This window comes from Rattus norvegicus, chromosome 11 (assembly GCF_021556685.1).
Source record: "Rattus norvegicus strain SHRSP/BbbUtx chromosome 11, alternate assembly SHRSP_T2T, whole genome shotgun sequence".
Taxonomy (NCBI): domain Eukaryota; kingdom Metazoa; phylum Chordata; class Mammalia; order Rodentia; family Muridae; genus Rattus; species Rattus norvegicus.
Window position 1 is genome coordinate 75,630,436 of NC_141544.1, and position 22,104 is coordinate 75,652,539.

At 42.5% G+C, this 22,104-nt stretch overlaps 1 protein-coding gene across 2 annotated transcripts in view; it reads right to left on the reverse strand.

Annotated features, from left to right (window-relative positions):
• Nucleotides 1–4,060, reverse strand: part of Igsf11 (immunoglobulin superfamily, member 11) — a 151,191-nt gene extending 147,131 nt beyond the window's left edge. Inside the window, exon 1 of one of the 2 annotated variants that reach the window (XM_087576243.1) lies at nt 3,945–4,060. The gene's annotated coding sequence lies outside the window, so the exon portion shown is untranslated. Of the gene's footprint in view, nt 1–3,846 lie in introns of both variants that reach the window. The other variant, XM_087576242.1, reaches the window with a different exon arrangement.
• Nucleotides 4,061–22,104: the final 18,044 nt, after the last annotated feature.

Sequence of the window (22,104 nt, forward strand, 5' to 3'; positions counted from 1 at the left end):
AATCCATTAACGCAATCCACTAAATAAACAAACTCAAAGAAAAAAAAATCACATGATATCTCCTTAGATTCGGAAAAAGCACTTGACAAAATATAATACCCCTTCATGTTAAAAGTATTGAAGAGATCAGAAATTCAAGGCCCATCATCAACATAATAAAAGTAATTTATTGCAAACCAACAGCCAATATTAAATTAAATGGAAAGATACTTTGAAGCAATCCCACTAAAGTCAGAGACAAAACAAGGATGCCCACTCTCCCTATATCTATTCTATATAGTATTCTAAGTTCTAGCTAGAACAATAAAACAACAAAAAGAGATCAAGGGGATACAAATTGGCAAAGAAGAAATAAAGGTATCACTATTTGAAGGTGATATGATAGCATACAAAAGTGACCCCAAAAATTCTTCCAGAGAACATCTCCAGTTGATAAACAACTTCAGCAAGGTGGGTTATAAAATTAGCCTTCCTTTATACAAATGATAAACAGGCTGAGAAAGAAATTAGGGAAACAACTCTTGTCACAATAGCCACAAATAATATAAAATATCTTGGGGTAACTCTAACCAAAAAAGTTGAAGATCTGTATGACAATAGCTTCAAGTCCCTCAAGAAAGAAATTGTAGAAGATCTCAGCAAATGGAGAGATCTCTCCCATGCTCATGGATCGGCAGTATTAACATAGAAAAAAATGGCCATACTATCAAAGGCAATCCACAGACTCAGTGCAACCCCAACCCCCATCAAAATCCCAAAACAATTCTTCAAAGACATGATAAAAGCAATTCCCAAATTCATTTGGAAAGGCAAAAAAAAAAAAAAAACAGAATAGGGAAAACAATTCTTAACAATAAAATTACAGCTGGGGGAGTCACCATCCCTGACCTCAAGCTCTACTATAGAGCAACAGTGATAAAAACTGCATAGTATTGGTACAGAGATAGACAGGTTGATCAATGAAATAGAATTGAAGACCCAGAAATAAAACTACACACTTACCCACACTTGATCTTTGACAAAGAAGTTAAAAATATACAATGGAAAAAAGAAATCATCTTCAATAAATGATGCTGGTCTAACTGTCCATCTACATGTAGAAAAATTAAAATAGACCCATATTTGTCACCTTGCACAAAACTCCAAGTGGATCAAGGACCTCAACATAAAACCAAATACACTGAATCTAATAGGAGAGAAAAATGGGAAGAGCCTTGAACTCATTGGCACAGGGGAAATTTCCTAAAGGACTGAAGCCCTGAGGGCCAGCAGAAAGAAGGGAAACAGGCAACGTCAGGAGGAAGGAGGTTGGGAGGAGCCTCCAGAATGTACCAGAGACCTGAGAAGTGAGAGACTCTCAGGAATCAAAGGGAGGGACCCTAGATGAAATGCTATACAGTGGGGAGAGGGAACTTGTTGAGCCCATCTCCAGCAGAAAGACAGGGCATCAAGAGATGAATGGGGTTGCTATCCCATAGTCAAAACTCTGACCCATAATTCTTCCTGTCTGAAAGAACTGCAGGGATGGAAATGGAGAAGAGCCTGAGGGAAAGAAGGTCCAGTGACAGGCCCAAGGAGGGATCTATTTCAAGGGGAGGCCCCAAGACTTGACATCATTACTGAGGCTATGGAGCGCTCACAGAAAGGTCAGAGCTATCGTGACTCTGACTTGTGACTGCCCTCTGAAAGACTCAACAAGCAGCTGAGTCAGATGCAGATATTTGCACCCGACCAATGAAAAACAGCTGCTACCCCCTGTGGTTGAATTAAGAAGAAGCTGAGGAGAAGGTCAACCCTGTAGGAGGACCAGCAGTCTCAATTAACTTGGACCCTGGAGATCTCTCACACACTGGACCACCAACCAGGCAACATACACCAGCTGATATGAGGCCCCCAACACATATACAGCAGAGGACTCCGGGTCTAGATTCAGTCAGAGAAGATGCACCTAACCCTCAAGAGACTGGAGGCCCCAGGGAGTTTAGAGGTCTGGTGGGGTGGGGGAGGGGTGGAGACATCATTGTGGAGATGCAGGGAAGAAGGTATGGGATGTGAAACAGTCGGAGGTTGGACCAGGAGAGGATTAAAATCTGGAGTGTTAAAAAGAAAAAGGAAGAAGAATTTAAACTACACTAACTCACTGCGGAATCATCGTCCTATAATTACTAACTGATACAACAATATGTACATATTTTCAACACCGTGTATTGCCCCTTGTGTGAGCAACAATTGTATATACCTTATTTATTTGAGCGTCTTTAATATCTGGTCCTATGCTTTCATGAGTGCCCTGGATGGGTTTTTGTGTCAACTTGACACAAGCTGGAGTTATCACAGAGAAAGGAGCCTCCCTTGAGGAAATGCCTTCACAAGACCCAGCTGTAAGGCATTTTCTCAATTAGTGATCAAGGAGGTTAGGACCCAGCCCATTGTGGGTGGTGCTGTCCCCAGGCTGGTAACCCTGGGTTCTATAAGAAAGCAAGCTGAGCAAGCCAGGGAAGCAAGCCAGTAAGTAACATCCCTCCATGGCCTCTGCATCAGCTCCTGCTTCCTGACCTGCTTGAGTTCCAGTCCTGACTTCCTTTGGTGATGAACAGCAATGTGGAAGTGTAAGCTGAACAAACCCTTTCCTCCCCAACTTGCTTCTTGGTCATGATGTTTGTGCATGATGTTTGACTAAGACAATGAGGTAGGCATAAATGAATAGTCGCTTCATATATAAAATAAATGCAATAATTAAATTGAAAGAATGAGACATCTCAAATAGTATTAAAAAGAAATATTATTACAAATGCCACCTGCATTTTAAATAATGAACATTTTTGACAATAAATTTGAAAACTTGGAAGATTGACAAAATCCTAGAAAATATAACTTAATTAAATACTTGCATAAAATAAATAGAAAATCTGGTTATTCATCTACAACTAAATTAGTTGAAGTAAACACTTAATTTTTTTCTGGAAAGAAATGTGCAATTCTAGACTATTAACAAATTTTACCAAATATTTTGGAAAAAAGATATATTTTAAAAACTATTTAAAAAGAGAGAAAAGGGGAAAAATTGCTTTTCACTTTCTGATGTTAACATTAGACTGAATATCAAATATTAAGAACGGTAATGGTAGAAAGAAAAATAACAGAAAAATACAAATCAGAATTAGCCAACGACATCTAGCTATACTGATGTAGAAGGACAGAACATCACACTAGTTGGACTTATCTTAGCAGCACAGCACTGGTTTAATATTGAAGTGAATTAATATCACTTATCACATTGAGAATAAGAGAGAAAACCGACATGATCATTTGGTTAATGGTCCACGGAGAACCCTGACCGTGAGAGAATGGCATATGGAGTGGGCGATCGAGTTCTCTGGCACCACCTTGCTTAAAGAAAGAAGATAGCAGACTTGACTCCCTAGACTCCGGGCCAGCGGCCAGGTCTGAAGTCCCATCCTTTCTCAGCATGCACTTTGGAGAAGAGCGGCCCTTAAAGCTGCAAGGTGGCAAAAGCATGGCCTCATAATCAGCCACAGAAAGGAGGTCTGCAGCTCCTGCTGCTCTCCCATCCCTTGCCTAATCACGCGCAAAGAGTGTTGACTGCTTTTTCTGGTATTTTTCCTCTCCTATTTTATAGTATGTACTGACGGGCATGGGTTACAGTCCACAGACTAAAGAATATGAAGACAGAATACTCGTTATCATACTAAAATCTGGAAAGGATAACTGATAAAACCTTTTGAGTTGTCTCCTGTGACAAAATAACAAAACAAAACAAAAAACCATGCGCATAAAAAAAGACATGCGCATAAACAAGCTAAATGAGGAAAGTTTCTGGCTCACCATTTCAGAAGCTTCCGGTCAAGGTCGACTGTTCCTGTTGCTTTGGGCCTGAAGCAACACAGAACCTTATCAGATCAGGACTAAGTGACACTGCCTACCTGGTGGCAGCCAGGAAGCAGAGAGATAATGATGAGAGGTGAAGACGCCAAGCCTCCAGCACCCCACACCCTTTCACCAAGCCCCACCTTCTGGAGTTTCATTGGCTTCCAGCAGTCTAATCTATTATGACGCCATCAATGGGTTCCTGCACTCATTGGTCAGAACCCACATGATCCGATCACATTCTGAAAGTCCTATTCCTGAACGCTAGAACTGGGAGGATTATCTTCGGCACACCAACAGGGGACTATTTCACATTCAATCCACAATGTCTACTCTACAGAGTGATTTTTCAGTCTTAAGTAGAATATAAATTCTATGTGTTTTTAGATGTAAATGCAAGGAAAGGGTATCAGTGGGTATTAAGTATTCCATTTGTATACTTTTTTTTTTTTTTACTTCTAGTTTAAGCCAAGTTTTCTACTTTAATTTTTGGCACCAAGACCTTCCCCCAAGGTACAGAAAGTTTTACTTACAGTAAAAAGCAAGGCCAAAACAAACAAACAAACAAACAAACAAACCGTTACCTGTGCACATATGGGAACCCAAGTGCGGCCACGGAACCTGATGTTAGCCAGTTGGTCAGGCACACTTTTAGAAACGTAAGCCTTGAGCAGGAGATTTAACTTGAGGGTATGGTGAGATGGCTCTGAGGTTTTAAGCACGTACTGCTCTCGCAGGGGGCCCTGGCTGGGCTCCCCAGCCCCACGTAGCAGCTGACAATCTTCTATAGCTACAATTCTGGAGGTTCTGAAACCATATTCTGGCCTCAAGCACCAGGCATAAACATGGTATGCATTCATTCATACATGCAGACAAAACTCATACACATAAAAAATAAAACATTGGGATTAGGGAAAGCGTGGGAAAATGGAAATAGTGGAATGTAAAACTAAGGGAAAAGGCATTCTTCCATCCACAGATCAGAAGAGACATGGTCCCCATTTCTGGAGGCCAGTAGTTTGGGTGGTTCTGGAAGATGCCCAGAAATCCTTGCTGGGAGAATTCCCATGGCAACCTTTTGACTACCTAGGTTCTTGTGGTGGTTTAACTTCACTGTCAGTTTGATGGATTTACAGTCACTGTGGAAACACACCCCTGGGTCTGTCCGTAAGAACATTTCCAGAAAACGTTAAGTAAGGGAGACCCACTTGAAAAATACTCATCACCATTCCATGAGCCCAGGATGGGATAACATGGCCTTTGCTGCTGCCTGAGACCATAGTGGTGTTTGGGCCCATGCTGCCACTGAAGGCCATGTCTGGGTCCCTGGTCCTACAGCAGCCAAGGTATGTGTTAATGTCTGACCCATGTGAACCACTGAAGGCAATTCAGATGGATGTCTGTGCTCTGTGCTTACAGCCTGAGGCCATGTTGATTCATTCTGTGGGCCACGATGCTGCCAGGAGACATATTGATCTGAGTGGCCTGCGCTGCCACCAGAGGCCATGGTAATGTCCAGACTGTGGCCGAGAGGCATGTCTGGGTCTGTGGTCCTGCTACAGCAGGGGTCTGTTTTAATGTCTGCAGCCCTTGCTACCACCACAGGCTACGTATATGTCTGTTCGTGGCCTGAAGCCATGTTGATGTCTGCGGGCTGTGCGGCTGCCAGGGACTATCCTGATCTGGGTGGCCTGCCCTGCCACCTGAGGCCAGGTTAATGTCAGTCATCCATGCTACCACTTATCATACAGACATCTATGGTCTGTGCTGCAGCCTGGAGCCATGTTGGGATCTGTGGACTGTGCCCCAGGGGCCATACCCTCTTAGTGGCCTGCCCTGCCACCTGTGGCCAAGATGGTGTCCATGGTCTGGGCTTCCTCCAAGGGTCTTGTCTATGTCCGTGGTTCTACTGTAGGTGGGGGTCATGTTCATGGTCCGTGCTGTCTGTCACGAGAAAAGATGAGGAAGTCTATGATCTGAGCTCCAGCTGACTATAAAGAAGCAGGAAAGTTACTTTGGCAGTGATGTGAACGACTGCAGACACCACAATTGAGAAAGAGGAACATGGAAGGCTACTGTAATGATCCCACCCTCGTCACACCACACCCCCACACCTAAGTAACGGCCTAAAAAGGAGTTGTGGTAAGGATGCTGGAGCGGGGCTCTCCACAGTTGATGGCTCCTGGCAGAGGTGCAGGTGGAGAGGGACTCAATTTTCCTTTGGCGGGAGGGCCACTGGGCTTTTGACCACACTCCAGTAAGTGTATGGACAACACAAATTTGACTTTTTGTTTTGTTCTGTTCTGTTTTGATGGGGGAAAGGTCACAGGGGCTGGAGGTGCAGACATGGAAGGACGGGGAGCTAAATGTGATCAGGATTGTATGAGATCAAATTCCCAAAGAATCAATAAAACCATGATTGAGAGGGGGGGGGACATTTCTAGAAAAGTTTAATGAGTGAGGAAGACCCACTTTGAAGGTAGCCATCATTAGTCCATCAGCTTGGCTCTAAAATAGGAGAAAGTTAGCTGAGAAGCAGCCATCCCTGCTTTTTGACTACTTTGCTCACACCAGAGCTGGCCTCCTTACCTGATACCACACCGTACCTGTCAGGTTGGACTGTGTCCTTTCAACTGTGAGCCAAGATGAACCATTCCTCCCTCCTGTTGCTTTTGTGAGCTATTTTCCACAGCAACTAGAATGGTGCCCAATACACCTCCTACGGTCATTCCTTGCCTTACAGTTTTCAGGCTTCCTATCTAGGAGCTACTCAAAATCCTATGACTTGGTTGTTGTTATTCATAAATTTCTATTCTGGCAACCAAGGGCTTTAAGATCTTTAGGACTAAAATATTTTGGCTTTTTTTCTTTCTATGTTAGAGATACCAATTAACTTACATTTCTAAAATTGAAGCATAGAGGGAGAGTTATACTTGATTAAATTCAGTAAAGGAATTCTTTGTAACGGAATAATAGCTGGGCAAGAACTCAACACGCAGGAGAAAGAAGGAGAAGATTTTTACAGACAGTAGTGCAGTCTGTAACTAAGAGGCCCAGAGCCAGAGCACAATGCACAGTTCAGATTTAAATCCAGTTCATGCTGAATAATACTTATGGCATTATTTTCTATGTTCTTTGCAGTTAAACTATGTGACTTGCTTTACTCCGTATCGCCTCACGCAAATCCTCAGTGTAATGTGATGTGATAAGTTATGCTACCCTCATGACATTTAATAGTCACCGTCAACTTGACTATATGTGTAATCATGTAGGAAGCACAACTCTGGGCGTGTCTGTAGGGCTGTTGCCATCTTTACCAAAGAGGAAAGACCTGCCTATATATAAGTAGCATGAGCCGGGTTCCCATCCTGAATAAAAAGGAGAAGAAGGCAGAAGAAGGCCAGCATTTACCTCTCTCTTGCTGTCTCACTGTGAATAATGTGACTAGCTATTTCACATTCATGCGGCCATGCCTTCCCTGCCATGATGAACCACATACCCTTAGGTCATGTGCCATGACATTATTGTATGGGGTCTTAGGTTGTAGTAGTGAGAAAAGTAACTAATGCAACCTCTTGCTCTGGATAAAGGGAACAGATTTAGGGCTGGGGAGGTGACTGAGTGGCTAAGAGTACTGTTGGTCTTCCAGAGGACTCAGGTTCAATTCTCAGAGCCCACATCATAACAACTCCAGGTCTTGGGCAGACAATACCTCTGAATTATTAATGCTATGGCTTGCAGCAGGTAAGTTCTTCCTTTAATACTAAAAGTTTGTTCAAATCTTAGCCCATCTTCTCTATATCAGCTAATGACCCTCTTCCCTGACACAGTGAAATAAAAAACTAACCTCTTAAAAAAATTAGCCTGAATTTTATATTTAGTGAGGATGAAGACTAAAATAATGCTTGGTTTTATATAATCTTAATAGTAAAATCAAAAACAGCCTATAACAATTGGAACCTAAATTAAAAGCAGTAAGCTATGCTGTTTCTATGGTAACACAACGAGAAAAAGATTAGATGGACTAAGAGATATTATAATTATAATACATAGGTCCAACGCCTTAATATAATTTTTAGAAAAAAATCATGTGCGTATAATAATTATTATCATTGAAGTCCACACATTAGAATCATGTGCTCCTAAAGAAGTGTCTAGAACAACTCTCTGGAGCACACTCCTGATCTTGGCACTGCCTTCTGCAAGCTTAGTCCAGCTTCCCACAGCTGTGACCTGGAAACATCTTGTTTGCCATGACCCAGTGAAGAAGCTCTTTCTGCTCAGGAGTATCTTTTTGTTCAAGCATTGAAGGCATCTATTTGCCTGCTGTGGTAGCTCAATTGAGAACAGCCCTCATAGGCTTGCATGTTTAAATGCCTGGTCCTTGGTTGGTGGAACTCTTTGGGAAGGATTAGAAGGTGTGGCCTTGTTGGTAGAGACATGTCACTAGGGGTGCGATTTGAAGTTTCAAAAGATTCCTGCTATCCCCAGTGTGCCTTTTTCTGACAACTACTTGTGTATCATGATGTGAGCTCTGAGCTATTCCTTCCACCATGCCTTTGTTCCATACCACAGACGCTAACCCTTTGAAACCGTAAACTCAATTGAATGTTTTCTTGAGTAGAAAAGTAACTAAGACAGCTGTTGAAGATTGTAGCAGAATGAACAATACATATCAGACATGGAAGCATGTGAGTTGAAGTCTAAAATTGTATGACAGGTAAACTAATAAAGAAGCTGATAAACCACAGTCATTCATCAACAAATGTCTCTCATGAAATGGTACTACGGACACAGGGTTGGCTGATGTTGTTCCTGTAAACCTTAAATTCTTGACCTCAGCTTGTCCTCCACCTCAGCATCTGGGGCTACGGGTGTACAGCATTGCCCCGGGGCCTCAGGAGCTCCTTCACTGCTCCTGGGACACTCACAGGGAACTAGCGGCACTCGCATGTATGATTCACAGATGTCCATATGTATTAAGCGACTCCTGAATGGGATAAATGACCACATATAGTCCTTTCCTCTCACAGCCCCCAAACAGCAGGTCATGCTTCACCAGGTTCCTCAGAAGGTTCTGGCATAATCAATATAGTAATCAACCGGCCAAAAAAAAAATGCATCTTTAATTGGCCTTTCCTCTGTTAACTTTTCCATCACTTACTCCCATTCTCCTATAAATTCTTCTCAAAGTAATTAAACATAAGCCTTGGCTCAGGCTCTATCCTCAGAAGAATCTGGGAAAAGAAACCTATATTTACCTAGATTTTATGCATTTGTGTATATGGTTCTCAAAATGACTCAGCTAAAAAGCTTTTACCATTTTTTTGTAGTATTGGCCATTTTAAATCATATATCAGAATTCTAAGAATAGTTCTCTTTTTGTCTGAGAGATCCTGTAACATCTCCATAATGTATCTTTCTTAATACTAGAATCAAATAAAGTATATGCAAGACAGAGTTTTGGTGTCTGAACTTCTAAGTTCTAACTGGTTTGTTCAATGTCAACTCGGTTTTACTGTGTAATATCTTTTGGGAAGTCAATTTACTTCTCTATGCCTCAACTGTCACATTTACAAAAATGGAATACAATTCCCACCTCATGGGATGTTATTAAGACTCAGTGCACTAATGTGTGTGAAAATTATAGTGCCAGGCAGGTAATCATCCTAGAAAGCAAGTGCCATTAGCTGATGTTATTATCATTATCAGCCACCATGAGGATAAAGTATCCATTTGGTAGACTTGCTATTTCCACCTCAAACTGGATCTTATTTTGAAGATGTAAGTAGCTGCCTCACTTTGTTTAGTACTGAGGATCAAATATCTCCATAGAACATACTGAGAAAAACCTCCACATATACCTTCAATAGACTTCGAGACACTAACACTCTTAAAAATACCTCTTCCTCACAGCCGGTCCCTACCTGTGCTGACTCATCCATGGATTGTCACAGATCTTGGCAGTCCTTCATTTCTGAACAAATGCAGAAAATCCCTTTGGTGATTTAAGTGGAAGCAAAAAAAAAAAAATTCACCATGCAAAATGCATGGCTACACTGTGTTCTACCAGAGAACTACAGCTGATAAACACCTTCAGCAAAGGGTCTGGATATAAAATTAACTCAAAAAAATTAATAGCCCTCCTTTACACAAATGATAAACTGGCTGAGAAAGAAACTAGGAAAACAACACCCTTTACCATAGCCACAAATAATATAAATTATCTTGTTGTAACTCGAACCAAGCAAATGAAAGCCCTGTATAATAAGAGCTTCAAGTCTTCGAAGAAAGAAATTGGGGGAGTTTTGAAGATGGAAAGATTTCCCGTTCTCATAGATTGGTAGGATTAACATAGTAAAAATGGCCATATTTACAAAATCAATCTACAGATTCAATGAAATTCCCATCAAAATTTCAACAAAAACCTTGAAAGAGCAATTCTCAACTTCATATGGAAAAATTAAAAACCCAGGATAGATAAAAACAATCCTATAAAAATAAAAGAACTTGTGGAGGTATAACCATCCATGGTTCCTAGCTATGCTACAGATCTAGAATAAAAACTGTATGATATTGGTGTAAAAACAAACAGATTGATCAGTGACATAGACCCACAAGCCTATGGACACTTAATATTCGACAAAGAAACCAAAACCACGCAATAGAAAAATAAAAGCATCTCCAACAAATGGTGCTGGTCTAACCGGATGTCTGCATGTAGAAGAAAGAGAATAGACCCATATTTATCACCCTGCAGAAAACTCAAGTCCATATGGATCAAAGACCTCAACATAAAGCCAGACACACTAAATCTAATAGAAGAGAAAGGGAGGAACTGCTTTAATTACATTGGCACAGGAGACAAATTTCTGAACAGAACACCAATAGCTCGGGCACTAAGATTGACAGTAAAGGAGACCTCATGAAGCTGAAAACCTTTTGCAAGGCTAAGGACACCATCAATAGGATAGAAGGATAACCTACAGAATGGGAAAGATCTTCACCAACCCTTTGTCCAACCGAAGACTAATATATAAAATCTATAAAGAACTCAAGAAATTAAATACCAACAAACCAAGTAACCCAATTTTAAAAATTGGAATACAAAGCTAAACAGAGAATTCTCAACAGAGGAACTTCTGATGCTCCTAAAGAAATGGTCAGTGTCTTTAGTCACCAGGAAAATGCAAATTAAAACAACTCTGAGATTCCGTCGTATACCACTAGAATGACTAAGATTAAAAAAAACCTCAAGTGACAGCACTTGCTGGCAAGAATGTGGAGTAAGGGGAGCACTCCTCCATTGCTGGTGGGAGTGCAAACTTGTACAACCACTTTGGAAATCAATTTGGTGGTTTCTCAGAATATTGGGAATAGTTCTATCCCAGAACCCAGCTAAACCACCCCTGGGCATATACCCAAAAGCTACCCTACTACACCACAGAGATATTTGCTCAACTATATTAATAGCAGCTTAATTCAGCCAGAAACTGGAAACAACCTAGATGGTCCTCAACTGAAGAATGGATAAAAAAAAATGTGGTACATCTACACAATGGAATACTATACAGCTATTAAAAAGAAAGACATCATGAAACTTGCAGGCAAATGGATGGAACTAAAGAATATCATCCTGAGTGAGGTAACCCAGACCCAGAAAGATATGTATGGTATATACCTACTTATAAGTAGACATTAGCCATAAAGTGCAGGATAACCATGCTGCAATCTACAGACCCAAAGAAACTGGGTAATAAGGAGGGGCCCAAGAGAAGATTGGTGAATCTCATTCAGAAGGGGAAACAAATTAGTCATCAGAGGTGGATGGAGAAAGGGAACTGGGTAGCAAAGGGGGTGAGGAGGGGAGAGGACAGGGAGTGAGAATGGAAATTGATGGGTGGGGGCATCTTTGGACTAGCTGGAGACCAGGCACAGGGGAGGCTCTAGAGAGTCTATGGTGGGTGTCTTAATTAGAGTTTTACTGCTGTGAACAGACACCATGACCAAGGTATCTCATACAAGGACAATATTTAATTGGGACTGGCTTACAGTTTCAGAGGTTCAGTCCATTATCATCAAGGCAGGAGCATGGCAGCATCTAGGCAGGCCTGGTGCAGGAGGAGCTGAGACTCCTATATCTTCACCTGAAGGCTGCTAGCAGAATACTGGTTTCCAGGCAGCTAGGATGAGGGTCTTAAAGTCCACGCCCACAGTGACCCACCTACTCCAACAAGGCCATACCTCCAAATAGTGCCACTCCCTGGGTCAAGCATATTCAAACCAGGGTGACCCTAACTGAGATTCCTCCAGAAGGGGATAAGGACACTGTAGTGGCCACCTTCCATAGCCAGGAGGGTCTTCAGGTGGAAGGAGGGGGAATATCAACCCACCCACAAAACCTTTAACCCAAAATGTGTTCTGCCTACAAGGTGCACAGGCATAAAGACAGAACAGAGATTGGGGGGGATGACCAAACAATGGCTGGCCCAACTTGAGACCCATTTCATAGGAGAGATCCAATCCCTGACACTATTAATGATACTCTGCTATATTTGCAGACATACCTGTCTCCTGAGAGGCTTCATCTAGCAGCAGATGAAAACAGATGCAGAGAACCACAGCCAAACATCAGGAAGAGCTCAGGGAATCTTTCTGGAAGAGTAGGGGATAGAAGTGACCTAGCTGGAGGGGTAAAGGACACCACAAATAGACCTACAGAGACAACTAACTTCACAGAGACTGAACCACCAATCAAAGAGCATGCAGTGGCTGCACCTAGACGCTCTCCACATTTGTATCAGATGGGCAAGGTTGATTTCCATGTGGGTCTCCTAACAGTTGGAGTGGGTCTGCCTCTGTCTCTGCTGCATGCCGTTGGATCCCTTTCCCCTAATTGTGCTGCCTGGTTGGGACTCAGTTCGAGAGAATCTGCTCAGTAATGTTGGGACTAGATATTCTAGGGCAGGGTGGGTTGGGGGGGCACTTCTCTGAGAGAAGAGGAGGAGGTAATGGGGGAGGGATTTATAAGAGTAAGACTGGGGAGTGAAGTGGGGAAGACTGCAATCAGGTTGTAAAGTGAATAAATCAATAAATTATTGTGAAGAAGAGGAAGAGGAGGAGGAGGAAGAGGAGGAGGGAGAGAAGGAGGGGGAGGAAGCAAAGGAGGGGGAAGCAGAGGAGGGGGAGGAAGAGGAGGAGGGGGATGAAGAGGAGGGGGAGGAAGAGGAGGAGGGGATGAAGAGGAGGACAAGGAAGAGGAGGAGGAGGGGGAGGAGGAGGAGGAAGGGGAGGGGGAGGAAGAGGAGGAGGAAGGGGAGGGGAGGGGGGAGGAGGAGGGGGAGGAGGAGGGGGAGGAGGAGGAGATGACAACTACCTAGATGGTCAAAAGTTCCTGGAGTCTTCTTGCCTGATCCTATCTGTTCCTGGGCTAGCTACAATATAGCACCCCGTGATGCCTTTTTAAACTATGGCTTAACACATTGATGGGAAGGATTCTGGGTCTTGTATTGATTGGTTCTACCAGTGAAACTTTGGTGATGCCGGGAAGAGAACATGAGCTGTACAGATGAGGAATACAGATGTGCCCATGAGATACATGGATCTACTCTCTTCTTCCCAAGATGCCTGACATTTCAACTTACAACTTTTCATTTTGCCACATCCTCCTTTAGAAAGTAACATTTATGCCTGCTCCTCAGTAAGAGAAGAAATGACATAAGAGATATTGTCAACGTCACTATGTATAGATTCTCACTGTCGAGGGTAGTATAGCAGCGTTTGTTGAGATGTTATCAACTCCCATGATCTGTCCATATTATAGCTATTATATTGGTATCTTTTCTGTTGCTGTGATGAAACACCATGACCAAAAGCAACTTATAAAATGTAGTTTGTCTTTTGCTACCTTGTGGGCTCTTTTCTCTTCCACCTTTTTCTATCCTCTTTCTTCCACCCTTTTCAATCCCCTAACACTAGATAAGAAAGAAAAGAGGATAGAGAGGAAAAGAGAGAGAGATCCGTGAATAAAGTCCGGGGTCAGAAATGGGACGACATTATTGTTAGATCATTTCCTGCCGGTTATGGGTATCGAGTTCCTTAGAGCAAGTTTGATCTTCACCATCAGGATATCTTAATTTATTCTTGTTGTTTCTTCTTGGCACATGACTACTTAACAAACAGCGATCAACCAACGACCAACCCACAGCAACCAAAAACCAACAATCCCTACAGCTCTTGGGACCGCAGCATTTACAGACCATCTGAAAACCCAGAACTCCAAATGTCAGCACAGTCTCAGAAACGATCTGCAGTTGGCAAAATCTAGCGCTAGAGCATGGGGCAAATCCTAGTCAGCTGCACTGGACAACCTGAAGCAGCCCCATATCCCACACCTTGGATTAAAATGAAAACATTTCTGTGTTTTTTTAAAGGAACCAAAACTCCAAAGTTGTCACCACAATAGAAGGAAGGGCTTATTTTGGCTTATGGTTTCAGATGAAGAGTCCGTAATGGAGAGGAAGGTTTGGTGGCGTGCAGCCAAAGCACCAACTGAGCCATCGGATCTCCTGGGCACAAAGGAAACGGAAAGATAGAACTAGAAACAGGCTGAGTCTATAAGCTCTCAAGGCCCACTCCGTATGACATTATCCTCTAGCAAGGCTTCACCTCAGGAAGATTCTATAACCTCCCCCGAATAGCTCCACCAACAAGGGACCAAGTGTTGGAACTCCTGAGTCTGTAAGGGACATTTTTCATTCAAACTACCACAGGGATGCATTAAACATTAAAAGCAATCGTCTCTAAGATTTTCCTACTTAACTCTAAGTAGGAAAAGAATGTCCTCAAAGGTTTTCAGTTTAGTCAAGAAGGTAGAGCATAATCAAATAAATCCTACAAAAGACAGGCATTATGAAGAAGACAGGTTTGGTCTCAAGCAGGCCTGTGACACGATAATTTGACATCGCCAAACAGAGTCTAGGAAGAGTTTCCTGGACTCACGACTCTTGTACAAAAAGGAAATGGTCAACCATACATTTTCCCCATCATGCTATTTAAAGAAGAGAAAGATGTTCCCTTGTTATTATTTGTAGTCCTGTTAAGTCCCAATGGGCCCTCTCCAAATGTCAAGATGTTGAGTGGAGTCACACGAATGAAATACATTTTAAGTCATCCTCAGAGGAGTCAGAGGATAGCACTTAATGGGGTTCTAAATCTAGTGAGAAGGGGACACTTTCCACAAATAGAACAGGGAGGTAACAAGGAAGAGGGCCAGAGGATAAACCTGAGGTCCCCACTTTCCCTCTGGAGAGTTCAAACTGAAACCCTTGTATCTTAGAAATGGACATTGGAAAAGTAATGGCTGGTAAATGTCTAAATGGCTAGGCCAACATACAGTATCACACTGCTACACATACTGCATATGGTTAGAGCTGTCAAGTCTGACTGAGGAGGAGGGGGTATGAGATGAGAAGAAGGCTGCTGCGCAGAGGAACCCTGGCTTAGTCAGGGTTAACATTGGTGCGAAGAGACTCCACGACCATGGCATACCTTACAAAGGGAAATATTTAATTGAGGATGGCTTACAGTTCACAGGTTTAATCCATTATCGTAATGGTAGGAAATATGATGGCATACAGGCAGACATGGTACTGGAGAAGGAACTAAGATCTTGATCTGCAGACAGCAGAAGTGAATGCTACACTAGCCCTAGCTTGAGTATCTGAAACCTCAAAGCCCACCCTCACAGTGACACACTTTCTCCAACAAGGCCACACCCCCTCCAGCAAGGCCACACCTCCTAATAGTGCCACTCCCTGTTGGGCCTATAGGGGTCAATTTTATTCAAACCACCACAGACCCTGAATATGAGAATGAAGCGACCATAGAGCAAGGACTATAAAATCATCAATAGTCACCTATATTTTTAAAATAATCATCTATTTTTCTTTTCTTATTCATTTTTTTGTAAATCTAATACACTTTTTTATTGGATATTTTTTATTTACATTTCAAATGTTATTCCCTTTCCCAGTTTCCAGTCCATAAGCCACCTCTCCCCTTCCCCCGCCCATTCTTCTATAAGGGTGTTCCCTCTCCCCAACCATGTCCCCTCCCTGCTCCCCTGCACTGACATTCCCCTACACTGGGGGATCTAGCCTTGGCAGGACCAAGGGCTTCTCCTATTGGTGCCCAACAAGGCCATTCTCTGCTGCATATGCAGCTGGAGCCATGGGTCTGTCCCACTACTCCTTGGGTAGTGGTTTATTCCCTGGGAGCTCTGATTGGTTGGTATTGTTGTTCTTATGGGGTTGTAAGCCCCTTCAGCTCCTTCAATCCTTTCTCTAATTCCTCCAACGGGGGATCCCATTCTCAGTTCAATGTTTGGCTGCTAGCATACGCCTCTGTATTTGTCATGCTCTGGCAGAACCTCTCAGGAGACAGCTATATCAGGCTCCTGTCAGCATGCACTTCTTGGCTTCATCAATATTGTCTAGTTTTGGTGGGTGTATATATATGGGCTGGATCCCCAGGTGGGGCAGGCCCTGAATGGCCATTCCTTCAGTCTCTGCTCCAAACTTTGTCTCCATATCCCCTCCTGTGGATATTTTTGTTCCCTCTTTTAAGAAGGACTGAAGCATCCTCACTTTGGTCATCCTTCTTGAGTTTCATGTGGTCCATGGATTGTGTCTTTGATAATTCTAGCTTTTGGGCTAATATCCTCTTATCAATGAGTGCATACCAAGTGTGTTTTTCTGTGATTGGGTTACCTCACTCAGGGTGATATGTTCTAGTTCCATCCATTTGCCTATGAATTTCATGCTTATTTATTTATTTATTTTATGGATGAGCGCTCTATCTGCATGTATGCCTGCATGCCAGAAGAGAGCATCCAATCACATTATAGATGGTTATAAGGCATGTGGTTGCTAGGAGTGGAACTCAGGACCTCAGCACCCTTAACCACTGAGCCATCTCTCCAGTCCCATCTTCCATATTTTATATGTACATTTTCAGTCCATACAGGTTGAATCTTTGTAAATGGCATAAGGTAGGGACAAGTGGCTTTTCCAGCACCCTTTATGCAGATGGCTTCCCCTTCTTGCTATAAGTAGAATGGTTGAACATGTGAGGCTTTCTCCTCTATTCAGCTCTCATTTATCAGGTTCTCTATGCCAGCCCCAGGCATACACTATCTAATTAACCCATGTTCATAACGATCTTAAAATCTGGTGGTCACCTCCAACAGAACAGAATACCTCCTTCTTGAGAACATTCCCATGGACATGTAAATTTAATTTTAAAATCGTGAAAATACAATAAAATAAATTCCCCTGAATAATGGTCCAAACAAAAAAATTATATTCTGCCCCAAGTACCTTATCAAAAGCCAAAAAAATATCCTGTCATTTCATACTCCCAACGCATACAAGCATCCCGACTTCCCGTCTGAAATGAAGAAGAACTTTTAATATCAGCGACAACATGTTTCTGCATCTCTTGTTTCTTCTAATAAAAAAGAGTCAACATGTAATTTCTTCACTGCAGCTAACGAACCGCTTTTAAGAATGCAGGCTTTCAAAGTAACTTTTGAAAATAATTTTCAAGTAGGAAACATTATTTTTCAATGGCTTTCTGCACAGTGATGTAATACAAGGATGATTTCTCGATCTTTAAAAATATATATATATATCAAGGTCTAGGGTCCCTCTTCAGTAAAGCATGCAAGGACAGCATTTCTTACTGTTAATGAATAAGTGTTCTCAATGTCTGTTCTAAGAGCCACAGGTTTCAGATTTAGGAAGTCATGCTGTTAATCAACCCCACAAAACTATAAAGGTGTGTTATATATTTCCCTAGACATTAGTTGAATCAATTCTTGGCATTTCAAAATAATATTTTTACATACATTTGTGAATTTTCGTTTATGAAATTCCTTTGGAAATGGTCCTATTTAGACCCAGAAAGGCCCGTTGGCCACTGTAACTCACTGGAGGTTGTTTTCAGTGAGTAAAATATAGCCATGGCCTAAGGGTATCTGAAGAACACAGAGATAGTGATGATGACATGGTCCAATTTGAGGTAATAACCAATTCCAGCTCCCTTGGACAATCTTCTGTGGGCAGCAAGGTAGATGTACAAAAGGGCGAGTTATCATCTTCACAGCAAGGAGAAATCAACGCTTTCTCCTTCTGTCCTTCCCGAATAAACAAACAGGATTACAGAAAACACCAGAGGGTGGGAGTAGGAAAGAAATCACATTCTTGCCACCAATTAAAAAGGTGCTACTTTGTTAACAGTCGCTCACTGTTTCAGGAGGAAATTTTTCACTTCCCTGAGTCTGTCGTCATGGCAATGAAAATTGAGACCTATTTCTTCGAGGCTGTAAAATCCCATATAGCAGTGACTCATCAGAGTATGAGACAATTCTGTGAGGAAAGGCACTGTGTGGGAGGAAGGAACATCTGTGGGGGCTCCTCTAGGTGGGAGGCAGGCACTGGGCATAATCCCACTCATCCTCACCGTTAATATACCTTGCAAACTTTATGTTTAGTCTGCAAAGGAGAAGGCTGCGGCTCTCAAAGCACCTCCGTGAGGAGCACAACATTCTGACCGAAAGCATCTTGGAGAGGAAAGGGTTTATTTGGCTCATAGGTTACAGTTCACCATCAAGGGAAGCCAAGGCAGAAATCAGCACGAAGGAACTGAGTCAGAGGCCGTGGATGGGGTACTGCTTACTGCTTGCTCAATTAGCCTGCTTTCTTATACAACCCAGGACCACTGGCCCAAGTACAGCCCTACCCACAGGAGATTGAGCCTTGCCACACCGATCATCAATCAAGAAAAACACTCCAAAGTCATGTCCACAGGGCCAATCTGATGGAGGCAACCTTCATCTGAGATTCCCTCTTCTCAGGTGACTCTAGCTTGTGTGATGTTGACAGAAACAACCAGAAGAGAGCACGGTATATGCTCCATGTGTCTATCTTTCTGATGGAATGTTACATATGATGTAATCTGCAGGTGGTAATACCAATTCACTTAATTTACTGTTAAACTTAGGAGGCACTTCAGTTCTCTGATGGTATCCCTGATAATCATAAACGCTATTATCTCTGATATCCTCCGAATCTACAATTTCAAAACATATAGGATTGGTCAGAATCAGCAACAGCATGCAGGATAGTTAGTTCCTCCCTTTGTATGAATTGAGAAGCATGGAGGGCCCCTTCAGCAAGCCAATTCAACGCGGTGGTCCATGGGATATCCTCCCAGAGACATCATATTTCCTTTGGAACCAAGACTTCTAGACCAGTAGAGCTTCGATCTGGGCGTAGGAAGTGAAGCTTTGTTTGTAAATCACCAGGGAACACTGTAAGAGAAGGAAGGGCTAATTTCAGCCCTTGATGACCAGACCCAAGAACCTTGGCTGTAGGGGAAACAGTACCACCTACTGGATACTGGAATCAGAGTGTGTTTATTATCCTTGAGGATATTTCCTCAGCTCCGCAAAGTAGAGCTACCTTCCTGGCTCCGTAACCCCCTATTCAAACTCATTCTACCGTTATTAAGAGAGACTCTTCGGCATAGTCAGGCCTACAGCAAGACAGATGAATTCTATCAGCTGGCCCCCCGATGACTTCCTCAGCCAGAAATGATGTTTATGTGAAGCACCATGACAGCAGCTAAGGGCCTTCTACAAATCCACAAATGGTAGCTTTGGCTGAAGCATTGTGGACAGGAAATATAAACTCCATACGGAATAAGTATGTGTTCTAGTAAGAATAACATGGTGTGCCACCATAATGGGAATGGCCTGATACTCCAATCATACACCAGGTAGCTATGATGTGGCATGTAAGGCCTTGTCACAAACTCTGTTTTCACAGGTATGAAGCATATGTCCCCCTGGACCTTTCCAGGCAGAAGTTCCTACATAATAGATTCACCGTAGCTCTCCAATCTTACCATACTTTGGTGCTGTCCCTCAATGTGTACTGTATTTGTCCCCAGTGCTAGCATTTGACACCACAAGGTGGCGGAAGATGGTTTTGCTCTGTATTTCACTTGGGTTGATGTTAAAGGCTGATTAGCCACTTTCATTCTATCTGCAGCATTAACCCTTCTCCGTGGTGCAGCTTAATGTATAGATTCCAGAATTAGGATGTGGCTTTCAGGAGGGAAGGTTGCCACACCTCAAGTAAAAATTAAGATCCACAAGCCAGACCTGGTGGCATGGGGCTGTGAAGCCAGCTAGCTACTCAGGAGACTGAAGCCGGAGCATCACTTCAAACCCTACCTGGACAGGCCCTGACTCCAATAAATCTAAGAAGGGATGGAGAGAAAGGCAGTGGAGAAGCCCCCATTCAGCGTGTGACCAAGTGTGAGTACCAAGTTCAATGCCAAGTGCTGTACAGGAAAAAAAATGTAAGGTTTATAAAGGTGAATGTTGTAAAAATATAAAAAATAAAATGCTGTCTTTATACCCCACTAGGTCCAGCACCGCAGTGCACCAAGATATCTGGTAGATATCTTAATCTCAGTCAGCAAAGCGTCTCACCCGCTCTGCTCAATCCCATATCACACTGCCGAAGGTCTCTCTCTGAGCCTGGCAGCAATCTGTCTACCTATCTGGTTCCCAAGGAAGGTTTCCATTTGCTGTAGTCACTTCACTGTACTAAAAACACCAGACTAAAGATCTTCCTCTTCAGTCTAACTGGAACTTCACTCCGTTGAGCAACCCCTCCGGGCTTCCTCCTCCCTCAGATCCCTCGAGGTTCTAATAATCGTTATTCTGCTCTGGACTGAGTTCAGCTCTTTTGTTGTTTTGTTTTGTGTTTGGTTTTGTTGGTTGTTTTTAGCTTTCACATACATTTGAGAACATAAAACACTTCCTACTGCATCTGCCTTATTTTGTTAAACATAATGTCTTCCATGGCACTTCTTTTCTGTAGCCAAACAGTATATCCTTGTATATACACATACATATACATATACACATACACATACATATACATATACATATACACATACACATACACATACATATACATATACATATACACATACACATACACATACACATACACATACACATACACATACACATACACATACACATACACATACACATACATATACATATACACATATACCCATTCTGTTTAAATCCCATCATCTATTAATAGATAGCTATTAATGGATAGCTAGGTTGATTCCGTATCCTAACCATGTGTGCCAACAAACATGAAGATTAACAATAACACTTTAACAGGCCGATTGCCCACTTTGGTAACTACTTCAAAAGCAAGCAATCTACTTCCCTTAGAGACAGGAAACAGGAAGTAAAGGAAGGGGCCAGGTGTGGTGACTCATGCCAGTAATCTCGTTAGTCTGGTGACTCAGACAGGCTTATCACCATGGGTATTAGGCTACAGCCTGAGCTACAGAGAAGAAGCAGACCAAGGAAACGCTTTGTAGGATACACTTTGTAGGTCCCAGAAAAGAAGAAATGGACAAAGAAGCTGAGGGCTTTCATCTTGAAGCAAAGTCAGATCCTTGGGGTGAGCTTGGTCCTAAGCAAATCCTGAGTGTGGTTGGAGAAAAGGAGTGAAAATTCTTTGTAGACTTAGAATTTTTTTGTTAAATGGCTGTGATTTGAGGTTTGTTTGTTTGGTCAGTTGGTTTTTTGTTTTGTTTATTTAATAATTATTTATTTATTTTATGTATAGGAATACACTGCAGCTGTCTTCAGACACACCAGAAGAGGGCATCAGATCCCATTACAGACGGTTGTGAGCCACCATGTGGTTGCTGGGAATTGAACTCAGGACCTCCTCTTGAATTGCTGTCAGTGTTCTTAACTGCTGAGCCACCTCTCCAACCCAGGATAGATTTTTTTTTAAATACAGTTAATAAGGGTTCCCAAATGCTTCATACCCCCTTCTAGTCCACCATAGGAGACAAAAGATGGTAAGTAAGACAGGGGGATATGGTCCTGTTTAGCTCTTTGGGGCGATTCCAATCTCCATTTGTCAAGACACCAGCAGTCCAGTTCAGTAGTGTCAGGGTACCAAACATGAGTCAGCAGCAGAAACATGATCCAGAAGAAACAGCCAGGCCTCCGCTGAATTGGCATGAGTCAGCGGGAGCAACGAGATCCAGCCAGGATGCCAGAAGTCCTCTGCCATGCCTCTCTCAACAAAGGGAAGATCG